At 43.6% G+C, this 8,391-nt stretch overlaps 1 long non-coding RNA gene across 1 annotated transcript; it reads right to left on the bottom strand.

Annotated features, from left to right (window-relative positions):
- Positions 1-313: 313 nt before the first annotated feature.
- On the bottom strand, positions 314-6,729 carry LOC114686112. Its single transcript, XR_005092401.1, has 3 exons — positions 6,463-6,729; positions 1,015-1,141; positions 314-846 (listed from the first exon to the last, which is right to left on the bottom strand). It is a non-coding gene; the product is annotated as an uncharacterized LOC114686112 (long non-coding RNA).
- Between the last annotated feature and the right edge of the window lie 1,662 nt (positions 6,730-8,391).

Raw genomic sequence — 8,391 nt, forward strand, 5'->3', positions numbered from 1 at the left:
AACTGCCATGGAGGGGAGGCGCACAATCACTGTCCCCAGAACTGTTTGGTCGGCATCCCTGAGTCAACAGTGTCAGGCCCTGTAGCTCATCCTGTCCTAAACTTCCTAGGTCTAATTGTTGGGCCCTGCTGAATCAACTGGAGGTAAAACAGTTAAACACGCCAAACAGCCTCGAATGGCCCAACACAACCCCTGTTACAATACATTAATGCCTTGACTCTTCCCTAAGATCAGTGGGGAATGAACTGTCCAAACTGACTCTGGTTTGTATGAGTGTTATCCAACTGCTCCCCACCCCCAAATTGTTTTAATCACCAGAACTGAAACTGTTCTGCCCCTCCTGCCTCTCTGAGATGGAATTGTGGGTTTGGTTTTATAAAGCCAATCATGCTCACTTTGGTGTAGAGATCTTTCTGGCATGAGTCCGCTCACAACCTCTGCAAATAAATGACTCTCAGTCTGACCAGCACTGAGTTCTCTTTCACTGGGTCTTACACTACAATGGAGAATAAACAAAAAGAAAAACCTTAGAAGTCACTGTAAATAAAAACACAGCTCACTGTTGGGGAAATACAAAGTAAGAAACTGAAACTATTAAAAAGTCTGAGAGGTGAGCTTTGACAACAAAAACATAAAGAGGCCTAAAGAATGATTCCCATAGTGTCATGTTTCAAGGCACATGGGAAAGCCTGTCTTTCTGTTGGATATGTGGCCCTCAACTCTGCCCCAGAACCCCTCATTCCTACACACCTGGCTGCATGTTGGCTGCTGCTTGTCTCTTCACATCTGAAGGCTCTTGTCTTTGCTCCAGAAGTGTCACCAGGTGTGGCTTAGACACAACAAGACCTGTTTGTAGAAAAAAGAAGGAACAGATTGTTTATGTGTTCTCCTTAATTTTTCTGAAAACAAAGGATATGAAAATGGCTGTTGAAATGCTCCCATGAGATACCATACAACGTGAGGAAGCTACATGTTGATGGTGAAATAAGAATTCACTATGGATGAGAGCCTCACCAAGGAACACAAGGTTGCTGTAATTCTCCAACATCACATCCCTGTACAAATTCCACTGAGCAGGCTCCAGGCATTCCCTCTTTTCTGCAGAGAACTCAATGGCTATATCACAGAAGGACAGTATTTCCTAAAACAAAGACCAGTGAATGATATTACACTTTTAATTAATTAAAACCATTAAGAATATAAATGCCAAGATGCATGGCTGTAGGGTTCTCTTGTCACCATGACACTAACTAGGATCATTTGAGAATAGAGAAACACAATTGAGAAAATGCCTGACTACCTCAGACAGTCCTGTAGCAAAATCTAAGAGGTATTTTCTTAATTTGTATTGATTTGAGATAGCACAGCCCATTATGGGTGGTGCCCACCCTGGGCAGGCAGTTGTATATAGTATAGGAAAGCAGGCTGGACAAGTCAGTAAAGAATGTTCTTCTGTGGCCTCTGCTCCAGTTCTTGCCTCAGATTCCTGTGTTGACTTCCCTCAGTGATGGACAGTTACCTGAAGTTGTAGTCTAAAATAAACCCTTTCTTCTCCAAGATGTCTTTTGTCGTGGTCATTGCACAGCAATAGAAAACCCAACAGCTATCATGTGTCTGTGGACACAAATTGCATTTCTCCCAGGATGAAAGAGAATTAGAAATGTTTCTTACATGAGTGAGTATCATTCCTCTGACATGGTTCAAGTGGTCACATGATCTCACACTGGACCCAATTTCAAGGAAAGACAAGGTAAAAGATCCTATAAGCCCAGTTGGACATGATCCATTTAAGACAGAAATGTAAGATGAACACATACACAGAACATGCAATTAGTGCCATATGCTACTATATACCACATATATGTATATATACATTTTTTTCCCACAGGAGAAAGTCATGGTGGGGGAGAAGGAATTTCTCAACAGTTGATAAGCACAATCACAAATGTGAAGTGAAATGAAAATACAGTCTGATGCAGCAGCTCGGGCTGTCATCTGGGTTTCAGGATTTCTACAGATTCACTGATGATGCAAATGATGGTGACAAGGGACATGAGAAGGAGCAGGCAGGGGCAGAACTCACAGACTGAATGTCATTTACGTATCTGATCATGTGAGAAAACAGGCAAGTACAGGACTAACAACGCTGTTGAGATTTAACATAGACTAGACATCACCGGATCTTTTTGTTATTTTCCCTTGCTGTCTTTTCTCTGTCAGGTATTGACTGAAGTGTTTGCATGGTTAAGCTTTGGAACCTCTTCCTAGTTATGGTATGGCCACCTCCTCAAACACTATTGTCCAGGCATCTGAAATGTACCCTACATAATGCTTACACACATCCAACATTTGGAACAGTACTGGAGGCTTCTCCCTCCTATCACACTGTCCCAGAGCATTCATTGTTCAGGAAGTGTAGCTGGCATTTTTCTTTGGGACACAAACCAAGTAATGACATGGAGACTTCTTATTAATTAGGAAAGCTTGGCCTTTAGCTTATGCCTGTCCCATTCACTCGTATAACTTCATTTAACCTGTTTCTATTAATCTAAATTTTGCCTCAGGGCTCTGACTTTTCTTTCATTCTGTATGTCCTGCTTTCCTGATTCCTCCATGTCTGTCTGTCTGACCCCTGGTGACTCCCTCTGTCTATGTCTCCAGATTTCTCCTCTTACTCTCTCAGCCTGGAAGTCCCACCTATACCTCCTGCCTAGCTATTGACCATTTAGTTTTTTAATAGACCAATCAGTTGCCTTAGGCATGCAAGGTAAACAAATGCAACACATCTTTACATAGTTAAACTAATATTCCACAACATAAACAAATGCAAAACATCTTTACATAGTAAAACTAATACTCCACAACAAGGAAGTCCTTAAGTGTTGGCTTCCTGAGGTCACTGGTCAATGGAAAAAAATCATTGCACCTCCAACTTATATGTATTATGATTCTTTATGTTTAGCACAACTCTATCTTATATAAGTTTCAATTCATTACATTTCACATACTGATGAGATCATGTGTTATTTACCTTTATCTGCCTGAAAGAACTTCCATTTTCATCAATATTGTCACAATTCACAAGACTGTATTTTTTCTCTGAAAATCATTGAATTAAAATATAGAATTTTCCCCTCTTTCTACTCATTACAACTTCTCTAATGTCGCCCAGTAGTCTGTCTCAAGTATATGGTATACTTTTCTTGAATTATTATTGTTACACACACACACACACACACACACACACACACAACTATATTAATAAAAATGGCTGATTCTGTTCAAGGTTGCCCGTGTGTACATTTTGAGCACTGACCACTTGTTACTGGATGAACAGTGAGCGCTCTCATCCTGGGAAAGACTAATTCTCCCTCTCTCAGCAGTTCTCAGATGCCTACACTTGGATGCTTACCCAGCAGACTGCCCCCTGCAGGGGACCTTGTGCCACTGTCACTGTTCAGGGCTTGATCAGGCAGCCATGTTGTTGGGGTATCATGGGTGCAGCTTCCCTTCCCTTTCTAGAAAGCACAGCCTCATAGCAGACTTCTTCGACCCCCAGCTCTGATAATAAACCCCCTCTCCAAAAATATCTCCTGAGCCTTATATGCAGGAATTGTGGTGTAGTGTATCTTTTGGGTCACAGCACCACAGACAATAGTTCTGTGCACTTTGTAAGTTTTAGTTTTCTGGAATGTTCTCTGTGCTTCAGAAAGAAGCGCCTTTGATGAGCAGTGACAGTTACATTTATGTGTAGCTCTAATGAAAAGTACTTGGAGTGCAGTTAGGAATTATGACGGTTTAGTGGCATTACTATGTTCTCCATGATTTAAGATCTAACATGTCAGAAGCAGTTCCAAGCATTATATAGATTCTCCTGTCCACTCTAAGTCCCTTTGACAGCTGCTGCTAATGCAAAGGTGTGAGAGGCGCTGTGGCACCTTTAGAGATATCATGCCACACTGGTCATTGTTGTGGTTCATGGTCGCAATAGCTAAGCAGGACTATTTGTTGCTTCTCTCCCTTGGAGCTTTCAAAGCACCTTCAAGCACTGAGCAAACTCGCCCTTAGGCAGGAGACCTTCGAACCAAATCCAGCTCCAATCCTCTGAGTTTGTGCCAGCATTGAGAGGAGGGAGTAGCTTATCATCACAAGACTTTTGGGACAACTGAAACATATCCTCCATGAGGAATGACTACATAGAAATATGTCTTTAAATAAAGTGCAGAATTGAGCAGCATCCAACACACGACACAGCAGGTGGAGGAGAACCGGCCCAGAGCACTCACTTAAAGTGCTGGGGGTGGGGGCGGTTCTCCTCCACCTATATAAACCCCTCAGGTTTATATAGGAAAAGTTTACATGCAGCTTGGGATTGTAGATTGGGGGATAGGGGTGAGGCCATTCTTTGAAGTTACTGGCTGAACTATGAGCATGAGGTTACTGCTGGCTAACAGGATTCAGGGGATCTACAGAGACGTAAATTTTTTACTCCCTATGTCCTGCTTTTGTTGAGCCCAGGATATACACATTCAGATTCATTGTTCCAGTCCTACTCTCCTCTAAGGTCAATTTCTGGTCAGCTGAGTCCATTACTCCCCATATCTTGTTTTGCCAAGTCCAGGATACATAGATTTATTATCCCAGCCTTAAGTTCAACTTCTGATCACTTCTAAAACTGCTGGTCAGCAAATACCTTTGGAGGAGGGGAGGGGGAAGCATCTCTCAAGATGGCTACTGATTTTTCCCTTTCACTCTACAGATACTTGAAAGACCCAGACACAGTTCCCCCAGAAAACCAAAAGAGCTGAGGGAAGAGATATCTTAAAAATGAGTCAGTTACCCCTCCTGGAGAGGGTGAAGTCAGGTGTTTTCAAAAGAACGAAGTCAGGATGTCTGATGGTAACTGATTAAGCACGAGATGCCCCTCTCCGGAGATAACATGACCAGACCCTGGAGATGAGTTGTAAAACTCCTCACAGGGCAAACAGATAAGCTAAAATAAGACAAAGTCCAGGCCCGGAAAAAACTGGACCAATCAAGGATGGACCCGTACTAACCCCCTCCCCTCTAAGAAATTTTATAGGTTTTGCCTCTAAAAACTAACTTCCCCAAGAAAGAGTATTTCCTCCCTGCCTCACTTCGCTGAGGCCAGTGAATGCTTGAGATGAGTTCCCTGATGCACAATCTGTAACAAAAATAAACCTTGCTTTTGCATTCTGGTATGCTCATCCTTGGTGGTCTCTCTGGGGGTCACGATCTGGACACAACAATACTGAGAAATCTAACCGTGTCCATGAGAGAACCGCTCAGCTAGAGAAGCATGCTTCCCCACCAAAGCTGCTCACTGAGCTCCCAGCTCCACCTCAGGAGCAGGCAGTCAGCTGACCATCATTAGTTTGCAATCCTGGACTTGCACTATCATCTACTCCGCGCTACCAGGCAGCTCTCCTGTCCCAGAAGCCCCAGGCGGGCTCCAGCTTCACGTGGCATCTGAGGGAAACCATAACTCAGGGCACAGTCCCTATCACCCTCACCTCAGCCCTGACCTGCAACCTCACGTGACCCTGTCAGTGCAGCACAACAGCTCCAAGGCAGCTTCTTCCGCCCTCCCACCCAGCCCAGGTCCGCTCCCTCCAAGTCGGACTCCTGCACCCCGCACAGTGCGTCAGGCTGCGCTGAACCCTGGATCAACCTCCATGTCAGAGATGCAACAGGAATGTAGAACAGGCAGGACTCTCGCCCAACTTTGGGAGAGCTGCACACTTGTGCACCAAAAGCCGATATTCGATTTCCTGGAGGGCTTCCTGCGATGTCAGTCTCGGGGCCTACATTTCCCAGAAGTCTGTACGATGGAGATCCCTGGACCCCATTAGGTAATATCTTCAGTTCCTGAATTTGGGCCCAGCTAGGGGAGTAGAGTATGGGAGGAAGAAACCAGGTTTGCAGGATATCAAGGTCCACGAGAATTCTCATAAAAGACCACCAGACACATAAGCGTTTAATCCAGCTTGCAGAGGTCAAACCATTTGACGAAGAGGCAAAGTGGCGTAGGCTCCTTCTAAGCAAGATTACCAGAAGGTTAGGGGGATTAAGGGAGAGGAAGTTAATCTGGGGCTGATTGGTGGGTTTAAACAAGAAGTTTACAGGTTGTAATAGGATTGGTAGACTCCTCTAATGAGTAGGGACTTTCCAGCAGCAGGGTCAGGAAAGCGATCTTTAGCTAACAGGAGGCATGGGGGAGCCTGCTGATTGGTTTCCCCTGAGTTCTTGTCTTCCCCAGAACTGCTTGTTCAGTAAACCCAACTGAGGCTGGTTTCAGACGAGGCTATTAGGAGCCTGTGGTGGCTTTTGTTTGGTTCTCTCTCAGGGCAGCCATGGGGAATCAGGCTTGTTTCACCTCCAGATCCACAACGTGAGATGTGTGGATGTGAGCCCAGCCTTTAACAGAAATATTAGACTTACAGGTCATTTCTGGTCCCATATGTTCTGATTTAATCTTCCTGCCTCCTGAAAAAAAAATCATGTTGACTCAGTTTTACTTTAAAATAACGAAGCAATACACAGTAACGTGGGAATGAAAAGTGTAATTTTAACATGATTTCAAAACCAGACTTGGTGTACCTGAACCTGCTTCTACATGCTTGGTGGATACTGACAAATGGACTCAGGATCCAAGACTGTAGTGGACGATTTATAGAGACCTTTGTCAAACAATAAAAATAAAATAAATAAATGAGAAAGTAAATACACACACAGAGAAAAACAAAATAAAACAAAAACCCATATACTAATAAGGGGTAAAGCTGTTATAATGTCGGCCTTATCTTAATATGCAGTCCTACAAATAAATAAATAAATAAATAAATAAATAAATAAATAAATAAATAATCATGTTCCTCTGCACTGACACCCTGTGTGGGCCATACATGGGTCTGACTCCACAGCTTGGAAAACAGTTTTGTGAGAACATTGGAATCTCTACAGTGTATTGATGAGGGACACAGAGACAGTATAATCACTGAACAAAGTTAAATGTCCAACTCTCTGACACTTACTTGCAAAGATCTCCCATAATCCAACTCAGGAGTTTTCCACCGTCCTTCTGTTCCTTTAAACTCTTAATCTATGTAAGAAATTTGTGTGTGTGTGTGTGTGTGTGTGTGTGTGTGTGTGTGTTAGAGAAAAAGAGTGAGAGATCTCCACTAGAATTTATCAGTGTCTCCATGGTTTTTCACAAACTCAGGTCCATATTCACCACCTGTGTGCTAGGAGCTCATGCTTACCTCCCGAGTGAAGGGTCACTGGTCCTGGGTCATTCACTCGGGACTGAAGCACAGATAGGCCCAGGCTAGAGTTCCCTATATTTCTGCCATGAGTATATGGTGCAGTTTCAATTCCACTTAGCTATCACCTGCATGTTCCATGAACTGTGACCACACAGGGACTGTTGATCGGAACACTGAACATCCCACCAATTGCCTGGTGACACATTTCTTGTTTCACATTGCAAGTCTCTGTGCTGGCCTACAGGTTGCACCTTAGTGCATACAGAACCAGCATAATGTGGGCAGCGCTGTAAAGTTCTGCTTCTATCTTGGAGTAGTGCCAGGCCCCATCGCACAGTTTTCTTCTTTTCTGGGTGCTGACCCTGGAGAAACTTTCCTAGAAGTGTACCTGTGAGCACGAAGCCCCTACAATGGGCTGCTGTGTGATATTTTGATTGTGTTCTGATAAGTAAATTTTGCTTTAAGTCGAAGGGCAGAGCTAGCCTCTAGATGACCAAAATTAACCATAGAAGTTTGAAGGACTGTGAACAGACAGGATACAGGAAGTAGTAAGGCAGAGCCAAGAGAAGGTCTCATGGCCATTTGGAGGGAGGGACAGAGCTTGTAGGAAGTGACTGGTGGCTTCTTTATCTTCTCTGATCTTTCAGATTCTTATCCCCATACCTGATTCCTGATTTTTTTATTGATAAAGAATGGGCCTTCACCTTTCAAATGAAACTTTACTTCCATAAGATAGAGACTCCCATATATGTGATCTTTGCTCAGAGAACATTTGATGTTGGTCCAAAATGCCAGGATTGCCAATATTGGAGTGAATCTCTCTAACAATTACAGCAGATCTCACATTGTCTATAACTTGGAACTCACTGTGTTCTTAGAATGAGAATGGTATAAGCATTGCCGCTTGAATGGAAATGGATCCTGGCAGGAGCCAAGGAATACCACAAAGTCATTGTAAGGGTAGCAGCTTACAGACCTGCTCCAGGGAAAGGTTTCCCCAATGTAACAATCTGCTCTGGCAGGGAAGAGTTTCCCCAGTGAAAGTGTTACAGTTCTGCTCCACTCTGGCTCAGGCAAAAGTTGTTATTTCTCAGCTCCTCTCCAT

This window comes from Peromyscus leucopus, chromosome 11, assembly GCF_004664715.2.
Source record: "Peromyscus leucopus breed LL Stock chromosome 11, UCI_PerLeu_2.1, whole genome shotgun sequence".
Taxonomy (NCBI): Eukaryota; Metazoa; Chordata; class Mammalia; order Rodentia; family Cricetidae; genus Peromyscus; species Peromyscus leucopus.